At 45.4% G+C, this 19,695-nt stretch overlaps 1 protein-coding gene across 1 annotated transcript in view; it reads left to right on the top strand.

Moving 5' to 3' along the window:
• The first annotated feature begins 5,052 nt into the window (after positions 1-5,052).
• Positions 5,053-19,695, top strand: part of LOC138799474 (pulmonary surfactant-associated protein A-like) — a 36,418-nt gene continuing 21,775 nt past the window's right edge. Inside the window, exon 1 of the mRNA XM_069980705.1 lies at positions 5,053-5,285. The gene's annotated coding sequence lies outside the window, so the exon portion shown is untranslated. The remainder of the gene's footprint in view (positions 5,286-19,695) is intronic.

Raw genomic sequence — 19,695 nt, 5'->3', positions numbered from 1 at the left:
CCACCGCCCCAGCCCATCCCGGGAAAGCTTGGTCCCTGTGTCTCGGGGGTAGAGCCATTGTTCCACTCGACTTTCTATCTTCTGCATGACACATGACTGCATTAAAATCTCCCCCTATTATTCTGTTGCACACCTGATCCTGTAAGAGAGAGTCTGTCAGGGAGACAAAAATGTTTGCGTGGCCTCAGATGGCACATAAAAATTAACTAATTGTAAGTCCTCTGTGGCAGTTTTAATGTGTAATTTGCAAATCCTACCCTCAGAATCCGACCAAGATTTACATACCTCATACCTGAAGGCTTTATGCAGAAGTGTTAACACCCCAGCCTTATGGTCAACTGAAGGAGATTTGTAGAACTCTCCCACCCATGTCTTCTTCATCCTGAAAAAGTCCTCCTCCGGGAGATGCATCTCTTGGAGAAAGACGATATCGGGGGAAAATCACTTCAGGTGTCGTAAGATTATATTTCTTTTATGCGGAGACCTGAGACCTTTGACAGTCCATGTTAGTGCTCTTACCATAATCAGAAGAAAATGGGGTAATTACAAAAAGACTATGAGCAACCCCCCCCCCCCCCCCCCCCCGGAGCACCCCTCCCTCTCCCTCTCCAAAACAATAACATCCCTGTAACAAAACGATCTAATTTCACAATAGAACCACTCATAGGCCAACGTGGAGCTATGAAGAAGGAATTCCACCTCCACCATCTTGGCCTCAGGACTTCTCTTTTTTCCATGAGGATAAAAAACTACAGCATTAAACATGAGTAACCCAACCGTAGGCCCTTCTACCAGTGACAGCATCCACTAACCAGCATGTAAAAAGGGGCGACCCAAGAGCCAAAAGAAAGTGGCCAGAAAGGGAGGCTAAATAAAACTTTAACAAATTAAAGTAAAAAGAAGAAATAGAAAAAAAAAAAGAGAGAAAGAAAGGGAGGAGAGGGGGAGGAGGAGGGGGGAAAGGTGGGGAAACAGGAGAAAGGTAAGGAAGGAAGGGTGGGGAAAGGGAGGGAGAGAAGAGAATGAGAGAGAGGAAAAAAAAAAGGGGGAGGGGGTCAAAGATGCATCAAGAGGGGTTGAACAGGCATAACTGCACTGTTCCAATGTGGTGTAACTCAGGTAGGAGTCTCTCCTGAAGAGTGATTCAAACCGGAACAGTCACATTGTCCACATATTCATGCAGCTGTACTGGAGGAAGCCGTATGCCACAGAGTCATATGCCAGTCAGATGTCCTTCCGCGGCATCCTCAGCGGGGTTAAACGAGGAAACTGAGCCATCAGTATAGAAGATCCTCAAGGTAGCTGGGTACATCAGAGCAAAACGGTTTTGCCTTTTAAAGAGGGCCGTGCAGATAGGGGAGAGGAGTTTCTTCAGTCGGCAGACTTCCGCCGAGAAGTCCCCAAAGATGAGCAGCTTATGTCTATCTAGTTCCAATCTGTCTCTCCTGTTTTTATGGCCACTTTGTTGGTAAAATCAAGATATTTTACGATTACTTGCCGGGGCCGTGCTGTAGTTTGCAAACCCTGTTGCACTCCCTCATTCATAGTTTGCTGAGGGTCAGGGCCCAGTCTATGCGCTCGTTCGACTTTGCACGGCCTAGGAAGTTCCAGCAGGGCAGGGATGGTTTGCTCACAAATGTTTGACAAGTTCCTCTGTCGGATGGATTCCGGGAGACCCACTATACAGAGCTTGTTCCTCCTGGAACGATTCTCCAAATCTTCCAATTTGTCCTGGAGTATTCCTAATGATGAGGAGGGTGGGGAGGAGGGACAGAGAGGTTGTGCCAGCCTAATGCATACACAATCTAGGCCACGCCTATTGAGCATGGGGCTGCAAGTTTAAAAGTTGTTTTTTAGGACAATGACTGCATCACCTGCCGAACAGACTGCAAGACCGATCTTGGATTAAACGCAGCTATCTGACGGTACAAGCAGTTTGGGGGGGGGGGGTCAGATTGTGGGTACAGAGTAGCTTTAAAGGTTAACAATCAGCCAACATGCACAATGTCGGCTGATCCTTGTCTTTCAACATGTTGAAAAAAATAGAACGATATTGACCGTCTTCTGGCCGCCGCTCCCACAACAGGAGCAGTGGCAGCAGACTGCCACTATGTTCTATGCCCCTCCTGCAGCTCGTGGGGGGCCCATGCCCTCCTCAATGTCGGTGCGAGTAAGAGCTGGGAACGAGGAGCAAACAAGTGCTAATCTGATAGGTCAGCACTCGTTTGCTCCTCCAGACCGGCCTGTGTAAAAGGGCCTTAAAGGGGTTGTCCAGCGATAATCTTTTTCTTTCAAATCAAATGGTGTCAAAAAGTTATATAGATTTGTAATTTACTTCTATTAAAAAATCTCAAGTCTTCCCATTCTTATCTGCTGCTGTATGTCCTGCAGGAAATGTTTTTTTTATTTTCAGACTGACACAGTGCTCTCTGCTAATATCTCTGGCCAAGACAGGAACTCTGTCTCGGTTTTCTATGAATCCCCATAGAAAACCTCTCCTGTTCTGGACAGTTCCTGTCTCAGCCAGAGATGTCAGCAGAGAGTACTGCGTCAGACTGAAAATGAACATTTCCTGCATGACATACAGCAGCTAATAAGTATGGGAAAACTTGAGATTTTTTTATAGAAGTAAATTACAAATCTATATAACTTTATGACACCAGTTCATTTGAAAGAAGAAGATTTTCGCTGGACAAAACAGCTGGACAACTGCTGTTCCCATGCTTACCGGGTCCCAGCTGTACAGCATTTCTAGTTCTCATTTTAACATACAAGAAATGTCCATTCATCCCAGGGGCAGATTATACTGCAGTGGTTTGGCCCTGCAGTACCCGGGGCCCATGGCTGTCCAAACCAAACACATGATTGTGGTGTTGCCCCCCTGGGAGGCGTGACTGGTCACTTGCCAGATGGTTAGGAGTGACGCCACCTCTGTGGTGGTTATAGCTCAGCCAGATGTGAGGTTGTCGTGACGCCAGTGCCAGTTGGGCACACAGGTATGGTGGCACACCTGCTACTATTTTAGATAGGCCGGCTATACCCTTTCCTCTGTGGTCGTTAACCTGCCGTGCTGTTTGAAGCTCCCTTGATCGCTTATCACGGTGGTATAGAGTGGTACGGTGGTACCGGTGGCACGGTGGTATGGAGCTTGATAATATACTTTAATCTTTAATGACACGACCTGTGCTGAGAGCTTAAGGAGAAGTACAGCCTTGGTGACTGAGTTGCGTACTGAGAGGTAGAAGAGGTTCAGAAAAGTTGAGAGGATGTCATGAGAGTCCCAACCCAATGTAGTAGTAATGAGGGAATACTGTTCGATCGAATAGATATTCGATCGAATAGTGAGATATTCGATATTCGTATGAATATCCCGCAAATATTCGACAAATATTCGATAAGCGTTCAAATCCCCCAGCTTCGGGTTTTACTATCCAAATGGTCAAATAGATGTTTTTCACTAATCGAATACTTGTTCCCATAGACTTTAATAGGATCGAATATTCGCGGGATATTCGTACGAATATCGAATATTCTAATATCTCACTATTCGCTCATAACTACAATGTAGTACCGTGCTCTGCTGGAACTTTAGAAGGAGAATAAGTAGAATACTTGAGAGTAGAGAAAATACTTGTGCCCGTGTTTTGACTCTTTTGGTCTTTGCAACACCTATTGGCCACCAGTGTTAGGTGACCCATCCTAGAGGGTGACACAAGCCCCAGACCTCGTTGCCTGGGTTGAGCAGAGAGGTCAGAGTTCTCTGATAACACCCACGCTGCGAGATAGAGCAAAGTTGCTAGAAGCCTACATACTCTATCTGGATCAGTTCCTCTTCTTCAGGATACTGTCCTGTACTTTTAGATTAGTTCTTGGCGTGGGTTGAGGCGATCCCTGACTTGTCCTCTCTAAGTGTGCATTCAGCACTGCATAGTGTACAGAAGTGCTGCTTTCAAGGAAAGAGTGCTAAGGTGTCTCTTGTGCGTCTGTCCAGGGACCAACCCAAGACTGACTAAAGGTGTGGTTACAGCATCTTTAATGTGTGCAGTGAGTGGGTGGGTGATAAGAGAGTGCAAGAGAAAGAAAAGGATAGAGATAGGCAGAAAAGAGGTCCTAGAAACAATAACCTTTTAGTTATCTATAGCTATGCAATACTTAGGTACACATTATACATATTAGCGACATCTAGTGGCAAAACCTAGGTACTACTTCATTACCACTTTTACTTTGAAGTACAGACTTTTGTGAGGGGTGTAAAGACAAGAAACACCTGTGTTGGGACACCACATGACCATACACTGTGAAGTGGCATAGCTGTGCAGCACATCACTCAGGGGCCCCCGAAGGATCCTACAAGGCTGGGGAGGGGAACCAGGTTTGGTGGACAAGCCAAGGTACATTTAATCTGCCCCAGGTTCAGCAAGTCTATTCTGAATCAAATGTCGCATGTCTGAATATACCCATACAGTTAACAGACAAATTATTCAGAATGGTTAGAGCACTAAAAAATATTACAGACCTATGCATGGAAATATTGGATAACATATCTGATACTTTCTTCATTTCCTATAAGAATTGCTAATAAATAACAAAAATTATTTAGCCAAGTAATATGAAAAAAAAGACATTTATTGAAAATACATAAAACACTGTACGTAAAACCCCCTCACACATTTGTCCTAGCTTCTCTTCCACTGTTCAAAACAGATTGCAGAATCTTTATTGTCTACAGCAGCGCTTCTCAATTTTTTTCTACTGGAGACTCACCCAACAGTCATGCCTGGGCCTCACTAGACTGACCAAGGGAAAGCCTGAGCATTCACTATCTATGGTGGAAGTCCATACAAAAAATAAAAAATGATTACTGAGTTTACCCTTCATTTGTCTCCTAAACTCAGTATAACATTAAAATAAGTACAAAAGGAGTCAATAATGTTTCTAAACAAGAGATTATTGCAGACAGGGAAAGGACTTTGCAAACTTATAGTCACTTTTATGAGAATTGTCTCCCCAGCTGTGCCTCACCAACACCAGGGCCGGTGTCATAGCAGGGCTTACCTGGGCTTGCAGGGGCCCAAGGACGGAGAGGGGCCCAGTGTTATAATATTCAGCCACCTCACCCTGCACTTCAGTGAGCAGTACACAAAAGACAAAGAAGACACAGGAGATGGAACAGGACCTGCACAGAGAGAGAAAAGGGTGAAGGACCTGATCACATGACCCGCAGATCCTCAACCTTATAGTGTGGAGAGCAGCCAAACAGAGAGAAAGAAGAAGAAGACTGAGCGGTAAGTGAGTCAGTCTGTCAGTGTCAGTCAGTCAGTAAGTGTGTCAGTTAGTCAGTCAGTGTCTGTGTCAATTATGTGTGTCTGTGTATGTTAGTGGTGTCTCAAGTGATTGTGTCTCATAGTGTATGGATGAACGATGGGTGCATAGTGCATGGATTAGGGGAGCGCTGAAGTTCTGTCGCCCGTGGGCCCACAAAAATCTGCTGCCGGCCCTGGACTACCTCACAGTTTTAGAAGCACTGGTCTACAGTTTTGGGCACCTGTATATAAGAAGCACATGGTTGAAATTGAGCCGGTGATCCAGGAATGTACTCTAAATGCCATATTTGGTATTGGGAAGGGATTTTTCTCCCCTGATGAGGCAATTGGTATCTGCCTCATAAGGGGTTTTTTTCTCTTCCTCTGGATCAGTGAGAAGCGAACAGTAAAATGTTCGAGTTTGAGTCAAACCTCGAACAGCAGTGCTGTTCAGTTCAAGGTTCAACTCAAACTCGAACCCTATTAAAGTCAATGGGAGATATTGAGGTTAATTTTTATACCTATACATACATGTGAGAAGAAGCTGGAATTACCATACAGAAGAATAAACTGGATACATGGAACAACTTAGTGAAGAAAATTTGGCTCTAAGAATGACAGAATTTTTTTTTTAAAGGACAAGTCCCACGATTTTTTTAGCTTATTTAACACACATTACAAAGTTATATAACTTTGTAATGTGTGTTATTAAAGGGGTTATCCAGCGCTACAAAAACATGGCCACTTTTCCCCCTACTGTTGTCTCCAGTTCAGGTGCAGTTTGCAATTAAGCTCCATTTACTTCAATAGAACTGAGATTCAAAACCCCACCCAATCTGGAGACAACAGTAGGGGGAAAGTGGCCATGTTTTTGTAGCGCTGGATTACCCCTTTAAGCGGTCTGGCCCCCTTCCCCCACTTTCTGACACCCGACACTCCCCCCCCCTGGAAGTTAAATAAAGTATACATACCCAATTACTGTCGACCCCTGTCCTCTTCTCCCGGGTGCCATCTTGTGACTGTGTCGTCAGAGCCGGGGGACGGGCCAGATCTTCTTCCTCCTTGGCATCTTCTGGTAAAGTGAATGGGATAGGAAAAGGCTGCTGGTGCACATGCGCACCAGCAGCCTTTTCATTGGCTGGAGCGCATCACATGGCTTCCAGCTTGCTAGCCATGTTAGTAGTCAATATAATGGTGAACACCCAGCTTTCCTAGCATCTTGTATAGTAGTCAGTATATGGAGGTCACCCAGCTTTCCTAGCACCTTGTATAGTAGTCAGTATATGGAGGTCACCCAGCTTTCCTAGCATCTTGTATAGTAGTTAGTATATGGAAGTCACCCAGCTTTTCAAGAATCTTGTATAATAGTTAGTATAATGGTGGTCTCCCAGCTTTCCTAGCATCTTGTATAGTAGTCAGTATAATGGAGGTGACCCAGCTTTCCTAGCATCTTGTATAGTAGTCAATATATGGAGGTCACCAAGCTTTCCCAGCATCTTGTATAATAGTCAGTATAATGGAGGTCACCCATCTTTCCTAGCATCCTGTATAGAAGTCAGTATATGCAGGTCACCCAGCTTTGATATTGGAAAGATGGAAAGCTATTAATGCAAAAAATGATTTTCGTGGGGAATACCCCTGTGAAAATTAAACTTTTTGCCATTGAGAAAGATTTAGCAACATAGAGAACTCTATTCCTGGATAATGGATATATATCTGTATGACATGCTTTCTTCTTCATTTGGTGCGGCAATCATGAAGACTTCTCCGACCACAACTCATCTGCAGGTGGGCAGCTGGGGGTGACTGGGGAAGGGAGGCAGCTAGGGGTGGTAGGGGAGAAGCAGGGGTGACATGGGGAGGGGAAGCAGCTAGATGTGGCAGGGAAAAAAGCTGGGGGAGCAGGGGGAGAATCTGGGGAGGCAGGGAGGAGCAGCTGGGGGTTTTAGGGGAAAAGCTGTGGGGCAGAGGGAGCAGCTGGGAGGCAGGGGGAACAGCTGTGGGGCAAAGGAAGCAGCTGGGGGGCAGAGGGAGCAGCTGGGGGGGCAGAGGGAGCAGCTTGGGTGACGGGGCAGTGGGAGAAGCTGGGGTGGCAGGGGGAAAAAATGGAGGCAGGGGGAGCAGCTGTGGGGCAAAGGGAGAAGATGGGTGGCAGGGGGAGCAGCTGGGTGGGCAGGGGGAGTAGATGGGGGACAGAAGAGCAGCTGGGATAGCAGGAGAGTAGATGGGGGCAGGGGGAGCAGCAGGGGGAAGGTAGGGTGACAGGTAGGAGTAGCACATGGGGCAGGGGAGCAGCAGGGAGGGGCAGCTAGGGTGGCAGGGGAGAAGATGGGGGGAAGCTGTGGTGACAGGGGCGGGGAGAAGCTGGGGGAGAAGATGGGAGGCAGATGGAGGTGACAGGTAGGGAGAGCAGCTAGGGGGCAGGGGGAGATGGGGCGCAGGAGGAGCAGCTGGGGGGCAGCTGGGGTGACAGGGGGGACCAGCTGGAGTGACAGGGGAGAAGCTGGGGGCAGGGGGAGCAGGTGGGATCGGGGTGAGCTTCCGGCACAGCTCACCCCGGCAATTAATCCCCCCCCCCCCTCCTGGGCGCGGACTAGGCACCTGTGGGCCGGTGCCTATGGCGGCGGCGGGGGTAAAAAGAAAATAAAAAAAAAAAAAATGTGTTCCCTGTGGTTGCCGCCCCCCGTAGGGCGCTGCCCTAGGCACTGGACCACGGGTGCCTAGTGGCAAATACGGCCCTGTATGACTATAACACACGGCATATATATATATATATCTGTATGACTATAACACACTATATATATATATATATATATTTCCCTTACGTCCTAAGCAGCAGCACATAATGGGGAAGATTCTATCTTCCTGCAATGATAGGACAGATGGTAACAAGCAATAAAGAGTTAATTGCCCCGCCTATAAGGCCCTATGCTGACCCAGCCTCCTTGTGTTTTTTTCTGTCCTTCTGTGGGACAGGTGGTAGGAGGAGAGCGGGGAGCAGGCCTATGTGTGTTTCTCTGCTCTCCTTCCAATAATTCTTCTTTTCCACATGGTCGTGTGGAGAGGGAGAGTTATTTTGTATATGTATTTTGTTTTCTATCCTGCTCTGTTGTGTACAGAGCAAAGATTTTATTTTTCTTATGGAAGCAGCCGCCATCTCAGTGATCGCTCAGCTTCTATGCTCTGGTCAGTAAGTATTATGGCGCCATCCGCTGCCGGGCTGCACGTGGCTGCTAACCATGGCGCTGCTCAGACAGGATGCCGCTTCCTGGTGTCTGTCCTCACTCTTCAGAGAGGTAAGTCATAGTCATACTGCCTTTTTTGTGAGGAATTGTATGCTGCCTGTGCAGGCTCTCTGCCTGGAAGCCTGACCTGTATTGCAGGAGGCCTGTGTGCAGGCTAATGGCTATAATTTATAATAGTTTATAATTTATTTATTTTTATTTTTTTGCCTATGCGAGCTCTGTGAGACAGTTCCGCTATGTGATCATGTGGTATGGGTCCTGCTATGTAATAATACAGTAAAAGCTATGGATCTGCTATATGTGAATGCTGCCTTAGATAAGAGCTGTTAGTTGTGCGGTCTCTGAGCTGTTTGTGCACCTGGTTGCTGATTTCTTGCACTAGTTGCTGGTTGTGTATTGATTGCACCTGGTATCTTTCTTACACTGGCACTGCTTTTTGTTGCATTGAAGCTATGAAGCTGCATTGTGTGTACACAACCCTAGATTTGCTAGGTGTGTATTGGTGACACCTGATGCATGATTCATTACACCTGAGTTTTGATTCCTGGCTCTAGTACTGCGATTGAAGAATGCAGGGAAGATGTGAGACTGCAGTGTGTGAACACAAGCCCAGAGTTGCTAGGTGAATATTTATTCCTTGCTCCAGTTTTGCTGTGGAAGGATGCATTGTGTGAACACAAGCCTAGAGTTGCTGTTATTGCACCTGATGTCTGATTCCTTGCTCTAGCACTGCTGTGGAAAGATGCATTGTGTGAACACAAGCCTAGAGTTGCTATTTATTGCACCTGATGTCTGATTCCTTGCTCTAGCACTATTGTGGAAAGATGCATTGTGTTAACACAAGCCTAAAGTTGCTATTTTTTTATTACACCTGATGTTTCTCTTAGTACTGCTATTGAATGAGGCAGTAAAGTTATGAAACTTCGTTGTGTGAACACAACCCTAGGATTGCTAGTGGTGTATTGATTGCACCTTAATGTCATCTATAGCTCTGCTTTTTGTTTGATGCAGTGCAGTTATGAGACTGCATTGTATGAACACAACCCTAAAGTTCCTGGTTGTGTATTGAGTGCATCTGGGTTTTTTTCTAGCACGGTTACTTATATTTAATGTTGCATTGAAGCTATGAAACAGCATTGTGTGTACACACGCCTAGAGTTGTATAGTACTGCTATTCTTAAAATAGTAAAACATAGATATTGCAGGGTATGATCACAACTTTAGAGTTTCTAGTTGTGTACCGAGTATACCTGGTGGCTGTCTTACATTAGTTCTGCTATTGAAACAATGATCCATTGAAACAATGAGGCTGCATCGTGTGAACACAGCCTTAGAATTGCTAGTTGTGTATCAGGTGCTCTGAGGTATCTGGTTTTCTTGCACTACACAGCAGTCTGTTGCCTCTTTACCTGGCACAGGTTTATTATCATTTTATCTCACTTAATGCAGGAATCTAATGTCCAAGGTTTCAGGGTGAGGAAACCTTTGGGAAAGCTCAGTCATATATGTATGTGTATCCTGCAAGATTCCACATCCAGATGGCAGTGGAATTTATTTTTTTTGTAGATTGTATCTTCTTTGTAAACCATTACAGAAGATGCTATATCTTAAGCAGATAGTGCTTACTTCTGAGTATGCGTGTCACTCCACATTTGGCTTCCCGATCCATGGCCCCTCCACGCTTGGAGAGGAGCATTAGACTTTGCCAGAGATGGATGTTCTTTCTAATAATACTCTATGTACCATGAGAATCCACCTGAATGGATTGGGGACACTGAGGAAGAAAGGTACAATCTCTGCCCCAGTCTGAAAAGGAGAAGGAAATCCTCCCTTGTTCCCCATTCTATAGAAGTTTCCAGCATGGAAGGTATTGGAAGAAATGATGGATCCGTCACTAAAAGGGATCATCCATCTCAGAGGTCTTGTGGATGTGGACAAAGAAGCTTGTGACAAAAGCTACTCTGGCAGCAACCGTGGGCTTACCTTATGATGCCAAATTCTCGACAGTTTCCGATCCAAAGAAGGTAAGTTGTTGGTGAACGTCCATAGATCTACAGTTCTAAGCAAAGAAGGTTCTATATGGAGAACATATGCTCTGTGTTCCCCCTCCTAAAGGAGACTAACCATGCTAGTTGTGAGAGACACATATCTACATGTACCTGGCTACAGAGAAGACTGTATACACCTGCATATACCTGGCTACAGAGAAGACTGCATATTCCTTTGCATCTTTCTGAAATCACCTCAGCTCCCTTTACATTCACTAAGGTTACCTGCCGGGCCTGGGATGACATATATCTATCCTAAGATAAGAAGGGAAGTAGATGGGACACTCTTTTATATGTCATGTCAGCTGTAGTCACCATCTGGAGAGAATCCAAGATCACCATTGTCTCCTTCCTGCACGAGTGATTAATTGTCAAAAACTTACAGTACTATATTTTCACCTACCCGTAACTATTCCTGGGTCAGGATTCCTAGAACTCCCCAATGATGTGAAGGTCTCAACAACGAATTGAATCGGCAGGTTGGCATATGTATCCCCTTGCAGCAGATGCTGTCAGTATGGGACCAAAGAATAAACAGCCTACATTGGGTTATGGTTTATACCCACAGATAAAAGGGCCTCAACATTTTCTTCAGTTAGTGGCAGACCAATCTCGCCCTCAAAGTGGGTGGAGGCAACCACCGATCTATCTAACAAAGGGTGAGACAGGCGAAGAAGACTGTGTTCCTAACAGAAGTGGCTGTCATCCAACATGTGAGAGATGAGTGCGGTAAGTGAGCTCCAGTCCACTTCAGCACATCAATCTATGGGGAAGCTATCGGAGTAAGCTCAAGAATGCATCTACAGTGGTGCATATCGATCTTCAGAGCTGCATGTGACCAGTAGCATTACTGTTAAAAGCAGAAGCTGTTTTTGCATGGACCAAGAGATCTATCCAGCAACAAGGGAAGTCACAATACCTTAATGTAAAAGGCTAAAGCCATTATATTACCCTGACAGAAGAATGGTCTCTGGACCAGGAGATGTTCTAGTGAATCGCCAGATATTACAGTGACCCATTGGTCCCATGGCCATTTCGGGTAAAACCAGGATGCGTGGTTTAACTCCTAAAAACTACTGTGGACAACAATAAGTAGAAGTCTTGTAAAAAGACAATACAGGATCAGTCTCATTAATCCTGATAGCCACAGATTGGCCCAAGAGGTCATTATGGTAATTGTTGTCCTCTTCTAATGAATATGTCCAAAAGGACATTTTTGGAGACTTCCCCAGATTCCTCACCTAGGACGGATTATGGACGGATTATGTCTGGCAAATCACCAGATATTATGGCGACCCTTACGTGGACCTAATGGCCATTTCAGATAACGCCAGAATATGTGGTTTTTACTCCCTAAAACTGCTAGGGACGACAACCCATAGTAGTCTTGTAAGGACAAGACAGAATCATGCCTCATTACTCCTAATAGCTCAAGGAGGCATGGTTGTTCTCTAATGATGCATATGTCCAAAAGGAGATTTTGGAGACTTTCCCAGAATCCTCACTTACTGTCACAGAAGGGCAGATTGTGTCTGGGTCTGGACCACCTATGATTGACAGCCTGATGACTGAGGCTTTTTAGAATTGGTGGTAAACATGATTCTGCTATTAAGAGCAGAACCAACAAAGAGAACCTCCCTGACATTGTCTATCCTGGTGTGAAGAATTGGACTTGTATCACTGGCTAGAAAGGCGATCCTTCGATTTCTCCAGGAAGGGTTTGAGAATGGGCTGAAGCTGCGACCGTCAAAGTACATGTCTTTGCTCTTTATGCTCTTCCAGACAGCTGACTGTCCCATAAATCCCTAATACAGAGATTTATTAAAGCTACGCAAAGGATTAAAGCAACTGTAATGGATCCAACTCCCAGGTGGGATCCGGGACTCGTCCTTCGTCCTTCATCACCTTGCACGGCTCCGTTTTGAGTTCTTATCTTTAGTTGAATTAAAATACCTCACCCTCAAGGTATGCTTCCTAGTAGCTATTACATCTGCTAAACGCAGGAGTGTGCTCAGACATTAGGAGCCACTGAACCATATCTTGTTATCCTTCAGGACTTTGTCTTTTACCCTTAAGGTTCCTTCCTTATCCAACATTACTCAGCAGATTGAGTTACCTGTTTTTGCCTAAATTCCTCCAATGAGGAAGCGTTACAACCGAGCACTCTGGATGTGGGCGGAGCCTTGTGCCGACACTCTCTGGTTGTGGGCGGAGCATTGAGAGTTTATTTAGTGAGAACCAGAGAAGTCAGAAGATTTTATCTGTATTTTTTTCAGGAAGGAACAGTGATTGGAAGTCCTCAAAAGCCACTTTATCCAGATGGATATGGCAGACTCTGTGTGTTACCAAGAGGTGAGAGTCCCAAGTACCTGAATCCATTAAGGCCCTTACCACAAGGGCAATGTCTACATCCTGGGTGGAGGAGATGTGCATGCCCATTGATCAGATATACAGAACTGCATTGTGGTCTTCTTATACTTTTGGACATTAGAACCTCTGGGCAACCAATCTTGGTAAACCAGTTCTCATGGCTGCTGTATGATTCTCCCACCCTTTATGTGATCTTGCTATATCCCCATTATGTGCTGCTGCTTAGGACGTAAGGGAAAGTGGAATTTTATACTCACCGTAAATTCTCTTTCCTGTAGTCCGAAGCAGCAGCACAAACTAACCCTCCCTATAAAAGTTTATGCATCATACCTTGAGTGTTTTGGGTTATGTTTTCCTAGATCGTTAGAAGTACACAAGGAGGCTGGGTCAGCATAGGGCCTTATAGGCGGGGCAATTAACTCTTTATTGCTTGTTACCATCTGTCCTATCATTGCAGGAAGATAGAATCTTCCCCATTATGTGCTGCTGCTTCGGACTACAGGAAAGAGAATTTACGGTGAGTATAAAATTCCACTAATATATATCTGTATGCAGGGCCGTATTTATCACTAGGCACTCGTGGTCCGGTGCGCCTAGGACAGCACATTGCAGGGTGGCAGCACCAGGAAGAACAAAACAACTTTTGTTTTTATTTTTTTAGTCTCCTACCTCGCGTTCAGACTTGCCAGTAAATCTGGTGTCTTTTCGAGAGGGGGGGGGGGTGTATGGTGGTATTGGTCAGGTCGGCCGTTGCTGTGTTATTCAGTCAGAGTATAGTGTTATTTTTCAGGTCTGTTGTGGCAGTGTTATCCAGTCACAGTATGGTGGTATTGTTCGGGTCATGTTTTAAGCAGTTAAAAACCATGAACAATGTGACTCAGACAATGTTTCTACGCGTAGAGAAATGCATGTGGCCGAAACCAGGCACCCAGTAGTCATGTGCTGTTACCGGGATTATTGCCCATACGCCTATTGGTTACCACATGTGGGTCTGGCATTTGCTGCATGTGGTATCGTACAGTAAATGTGGGAATGCGGCCTAAGACTGATCAGATATCAATATGATGTTCAGAAACTAGAAAATCGTGGTTTTAATTGGTGAGAGGAGATGGGACGTCTGCAGGCGTAGTGCCGGGGGCAGCAGCAGCTGGTAATACGACCCGGGGTACTGTATATATGGGGGGTCTGCAGGTGTAGTGCCAGGGGCAGCAGTGGTAATATGGCCCTGGGTACTGTATATATGGGGGGTCTGCAGGTGTAGTGCCTAGGGGAGCAGCTGGTAATACGCCCCTGGGTACTGTATATAGGGGGTCTGCAGGTGTAGCCCCGGGGGCAGCAGCAGCTGGTAATACGCCCCTGGGTACTGTATATAGGGGGTCTGCAGGTGTAGCCCCGGGGGCAGCAGCAGCTGGAAATACGGCCCTGGGTACTGTATATACAGTATGGGGTTCTGTAGGTGCAATGCCTAGGAAGGCAGCAGCTGGTAATACTGGGTATTGCATATATGGGGGGGGGGGTCTGCAGGTGTAGTGACGGGGGCAGCAGCAGCTGGTAATACGGCCCTGGGTACTGTATATATGGGGGTCTGCAGGTATAGGGCCTAGGGTGGCAGCAGCTGGTAATACAGCCCTGGGTACTGTATATAGGGGGGGTCTGCAGGTGTTAGTGCCTAGGGAAGCAGCAGCTGGTAATACGGCCCTGTCTGTATGATACGAACACACGTCATATATCTATCTGTATGACTATAACACACTGAGTATATATATATATATATATATATATATATATATATATATATATATATATATAATATGTATTATTATAACACACAGTAGTCACTATATTGAGGTCACCCAGCTTTCCTAGCATCTTGTATAGTAGTCAGTAAATGAAGGTCATCCAGCTTTCCCAGCATCTTGTATAGTAGTCAGTATATGGCGGTCATCCAGCTATGATATTGGAAAGATGGAGAGCTATTAATGCAAAAAATTATTTTGTGGGGAATACCCCTGTTACACTTTTTGCCATTGAGAAAGATTCCTGAATATAAATCTGTTTGACAATAGCACACGATGTATATATCTGTATGACTATAATATATAATATATATTGTAGGGATCTTCCCGGGGAATGGTGTGTTTGGACAGAGTTCACAGACTTGGATTTATAAAAGAGCAGCTTGGTGTTTATTTGCAGCATAAAAAGTCCAGTAAACGGAAATACAGCAACACCGTGCTTTTAAGAACCAAAACAAACAAAAAGGTCTTGCCCGTCTGGGCGCTTACTAACAGGTTTCCTCACCTATCTGACACTTGATAACACAGCGTCTTTCACCTGGGTATCGCAGGGTGTGTATTAGCTCCAGCAGCGGCTCCATTCGCAGCTTCCATCAAACACACAGGCTGTTCACTCCTGGCTGAGAGCAACCACCTGCACCTCTGCTGAGCTTTTACCTTCTCAGGCTCATTAGGGTCAGAGCTCACCTGATCCCAAAACCCAAACTGGATCGGGCGGAGGGAATGACAGGTCCCACCAGGGCCGATTCTAGCTCTTCTGCTGCCTGAGGCGAGAACTGAAATAGCGCCCCCCCCCCCCCCACAACTGAGATCAACATCATATAAACACCAAATAATCCCACCACATAATGACTGCATATCAGCACTCCATAGTGACTAAATACTATCACCAATATTGCCACTACAAGGGAAAATTCCACCACTGACTAATCAATACCACCAGTACTGCTACTGAATTAAAAAACACTGTATAGGGTCCAGCATTACCCCCACACAGTGACCGTATAGTGATCAGGGTATAGTTACATCCAGTGACTCACAGGTGATGTCTTCTCTCATCAGAGTTGTTCACTTTCTCTTTTCTTCTATATTCGGATCCGACTCCATCATGAAGACTTCTGTTAGCCATGACTTGTCCCCGCAGCATCTATTGGACAGACATTTTAGGCTCCACAATTTAGAAGATCCCTTCTGCATCTCCACACTATTATAATCCCCTCATCTGCTCCTGTAGTCATAATCCCCAGTGTCCCCCATCTCCTCATAATCCTCCAATCTCATCATAATCCCCCCACCTGTATCTCACCATCTCCTCATATTCCTCCTGTGCCACCCATAATCCTCCTATTTCCTCATATTCCTCCTGTGCCCCCATAATCCTCCCATCTCCTCATATTCCTCCTGTGCCCCCCATAATCACCCCCTGTATCATCCATCTCCTCATCTTCCTCCTGTGTCTCCCCACAATCACCCCCTGTATCATCCATCTCCTGTGTCTCCCCGTCTCCCCACAATCACCCCCTGTATCATCCATCTCCTGTGTCTCCCCACAATCACCCCCTGTATCATTCATCTCCTGTGTCTCCCCACAATCACCCCCTGTATCATCCATCTACTGTGTCCCCCATCTCCCCACAATCACCCCCTGTATCATCCATCTCCTGTGTCTCCCCATCTCCTGTGTCTCCCCATCTCCCCACAATCAGCCCCTGTATCATCCATCTCCTGTCCCCCCCCTGTATCATCCATCTCCTGTCCCCCCCCCTGTATCATCCATCTCCTGTGTCCCCCCCCATCTCAGCAAAGTAAAACAAAAACAGGCCAGCTGCTACTCACCTCACCAATCATTCCCACGCAGTCCCTGTGTCCTCCTGGATGCTTCCTGGTCACTTCCTGGTCAGGCTGATCACAGATCTCATAGAGCAGCCTGACCAGGAAGACATCACTGGCTGCTCCAGATCACTTCTAGATCGCAGCACTAACACAGCCTGCGATCTAGAAGTGAATGGCACAGAGCAGAGAACTCATAGTTCCCTGCTGTGAGCCTCCTGTCAGCTGTGTGTGCCTCCTAATAAGGACACAGACACAGCAGGGGGCGCTCCTATAGTGCAGAAGCAGGGAGTCCTGCATCACACTGGAGTCCCTGCTTCTGCACGTATATTCCGTGGGTGGTACGCTATTAGCGTAGCACGCCCCGGAATACGCATACAGGAGCAGAGACATCAGTCTATGGCTGATCTCTCTGCTCTTGTAGTCAGTGAGCGGTCATGCATATAATATATGCATGAAAGCTCACTGTGCAGGGGCGGCCAGTGCCGCCCCCTGCAGGGCCATAAGAGCTGCCGCCTGAGACGAAGACTTCACTTTGCCTCATGGCAGATGCGGGCCTGGGTCCCACTACAAAACCTACCTGCCATTCTATGTAAATCCAGGCACGGCAACAATAAATAATAACTCAGCAGCATAACACTGCTGAGCAACAGATCCATCCTGGACTTACCATCTTACACTACGTAGCAACCTAGGTGAGATGTACACCCCCTCAAACACTTCTCCAGTGACATGTCTACAATATATATACACTACCGTTCAAAAGTTTGGGGTCACCCAAACAATTTAGTGTTTTTCATGAAAAGTCACACTTATTGACCACAATACGTTGTGAAATGAATAGAAAATGAGTCAAGACATTGACAAGGTTAGAAATAATGATTTGTATTTGAAATAACATTGTTTTTACATCAAACTTTGCTTTCGTCAAAGAATCCTCCTTTTGCAGCAATTACAGCATTGCACACCTTTGGCATTCTAGCTAATTAATCTGTTGAGGTAAGCTGGAGAAATTGCACCCCATGCTTCTAGAAGCAGCTCCCACAAGTTAGATTGGTTGGATGGGCACTTCTGGCGCACCATACGGTCAAGCTGCTCCCACAACAGCTCATTGGGGTTCAGATGTGGTGACTGCGCTGGCCACTCCATTACCGATAGAATACCAGCTGCCTTCTTCTGCTGTAAATAGTTCTTGCACAATTTGGAGGTGTGCTTAGGGTCATCGTCCTGTTGTAGGATGAAATTGGCTCCAATCAAGCGCTGCCCACTGGGTATGGCATGGCGTTGCAAAATTGAGTGATAGCCTTCCTTATTCAGAATCCCTTTTACCCTGTACAAATCTCCCACCTTACCAGCACCAAAGCAACCCCAGACCATCACATTACCTCCACCATGCTTAACAGATGGAGTCAGGCATTCTTCCAGCATCTTTTAATTTGTTCTGCGTCTCACAAACGTTCTTCTTTGTGATCCAAACACCTCAAACTTGGATTCATCTGTCCACAACACTTTTTTCCAGTCTTCCTCTGTCCAATGTCTGTGTTCTTTTGCCCATCTTAATATTTTTCTTTTATTGGCCAGTCTCAGATATGGCTTTTTCTTTGCCACTCTGCCCTGAAGCCCAAAATCCTGCAGCCGCCTTTTCACTGTAGATGTTGACACTGGTGTTTTGAGGGTACTATTTAATGAAGATGCCAGTTGGGGACCTGTGAGGCGTCTGTTTCTCAAACTAGAGACTCTAATGTGCTTATCATCTTGCTTAGTTGTGCAACGCGGCCTCCCACTTCTTTTTCTACTCTGGTTAGAGCCTGTTTGTGCTGTCCTCTGAAGGGAGTAGTACACACAGTTGTAGAAAATCTTAAATTTCTTAGCAATTTCTCACATGGAATAGCCTTTATTTCTAAGAACAAGAATAGGCTGTCGAGTTTCAGATGAAAGTTCTCTTTTTCTGGCCATTTTGAGCGTTTAATTGACCCCACAAATGTGATGCTCCAGAAACACAATCTGCTCAAAGGAAGGTCAGTTTTTTAGCTTCTGTAACGAGCTAGACTGTTTTCAGATGTGTGAACATGATTGCACAAGGGTTTTCTAATCATCAATTAGCCTTCTAAGCCAATGAACAAACATATTGTACCATTAGAACACTGGAGTGATAGTTGCTGGAAATGGGCCTCTATACACCTACGTAGATATTGCACCAAAAACCAGACATTTGCAGCTAGAATAGTCATTTACCACATTAGCAATGTATAGAGTGTATTTGTTTAAAGTTAGGACTAGTTTAAAGTTATCTTCATTGAAAAGTACAGTGCTTTTCCTTCAAAAATAAGGACATTTCATCGTGACCCCAAACTTTTGAACAGTAGTGTATGTGTATGTGTGTGTGTGTGTGTATATATATATATATATATATATATATATATATATATATATATATATATATTAGTGTGTATGTATGTATTGCTATAACACAGTATATATTTATAAAAAAAAAAAAAATGTGTGTTGTGTATATATATATATATATATATATATATATATATATATATATATATATATATATATAATATATTCCTATTAGGGATGGTACGAACCCGAACCCTCGGTAATGAGACCCGCTGTCTGCCCGCTCTGTGCAGTGGGCGGATCCAGCGGGAGGACCGCCTGGAAAACTGGGATACAGCCTATGGCTATGGCTGTATCCCAGTTTTCCAGGCGGTCCTCCCGCTGTATCCGCCCGATCCACGGAGCGGGCAGACAGCGGGAATCTGATGCCGAGCGTTCGGGTTCATAGGAACCCGAACCTGGGCAGGTTCGGACCATCCCTATGTATGATTGATTGACGTTTCAATAAAGTTTTTATTAAGATTTTTTTGTAAATTTTGTAACAATAAGAAATACAACATACAAATAAACAAAGATTGCAAAGAAGATACAGTGCTCATACAATAGTCATACAGGGAGGTCGCAATGGTATGCACAAAGTGGTATAGTCCAATAGGGTCGCCGCTGGAAGAATCACAGTAAAAGAGTCGAAGTCTAATATGAGCATTGTAGGAATCTAGAAACAAGCAAGTCAACGAAGATGTACAGAGCACACAAT

This window comes from Dendropsophus ebraccatus, chromosome 8 (assembly GCF_027789765.1).
Source record: "Dendropsophus ebraccatus isolate aDenEbr1 chromosome 8, aDenEbr1.pat, whole genome shotgun sequence".
Lineage (NCBI taxonomy): Eukaryota > Metazoa > Chordata > Amphibia > Anura > Hylidae > Dendropsophus > Dendropsophus ebraccatus.
Note: the sequence above shows the minus strand (reverse complement) of the source record. Positions and strands in the feature narration are given on the sequence as shown.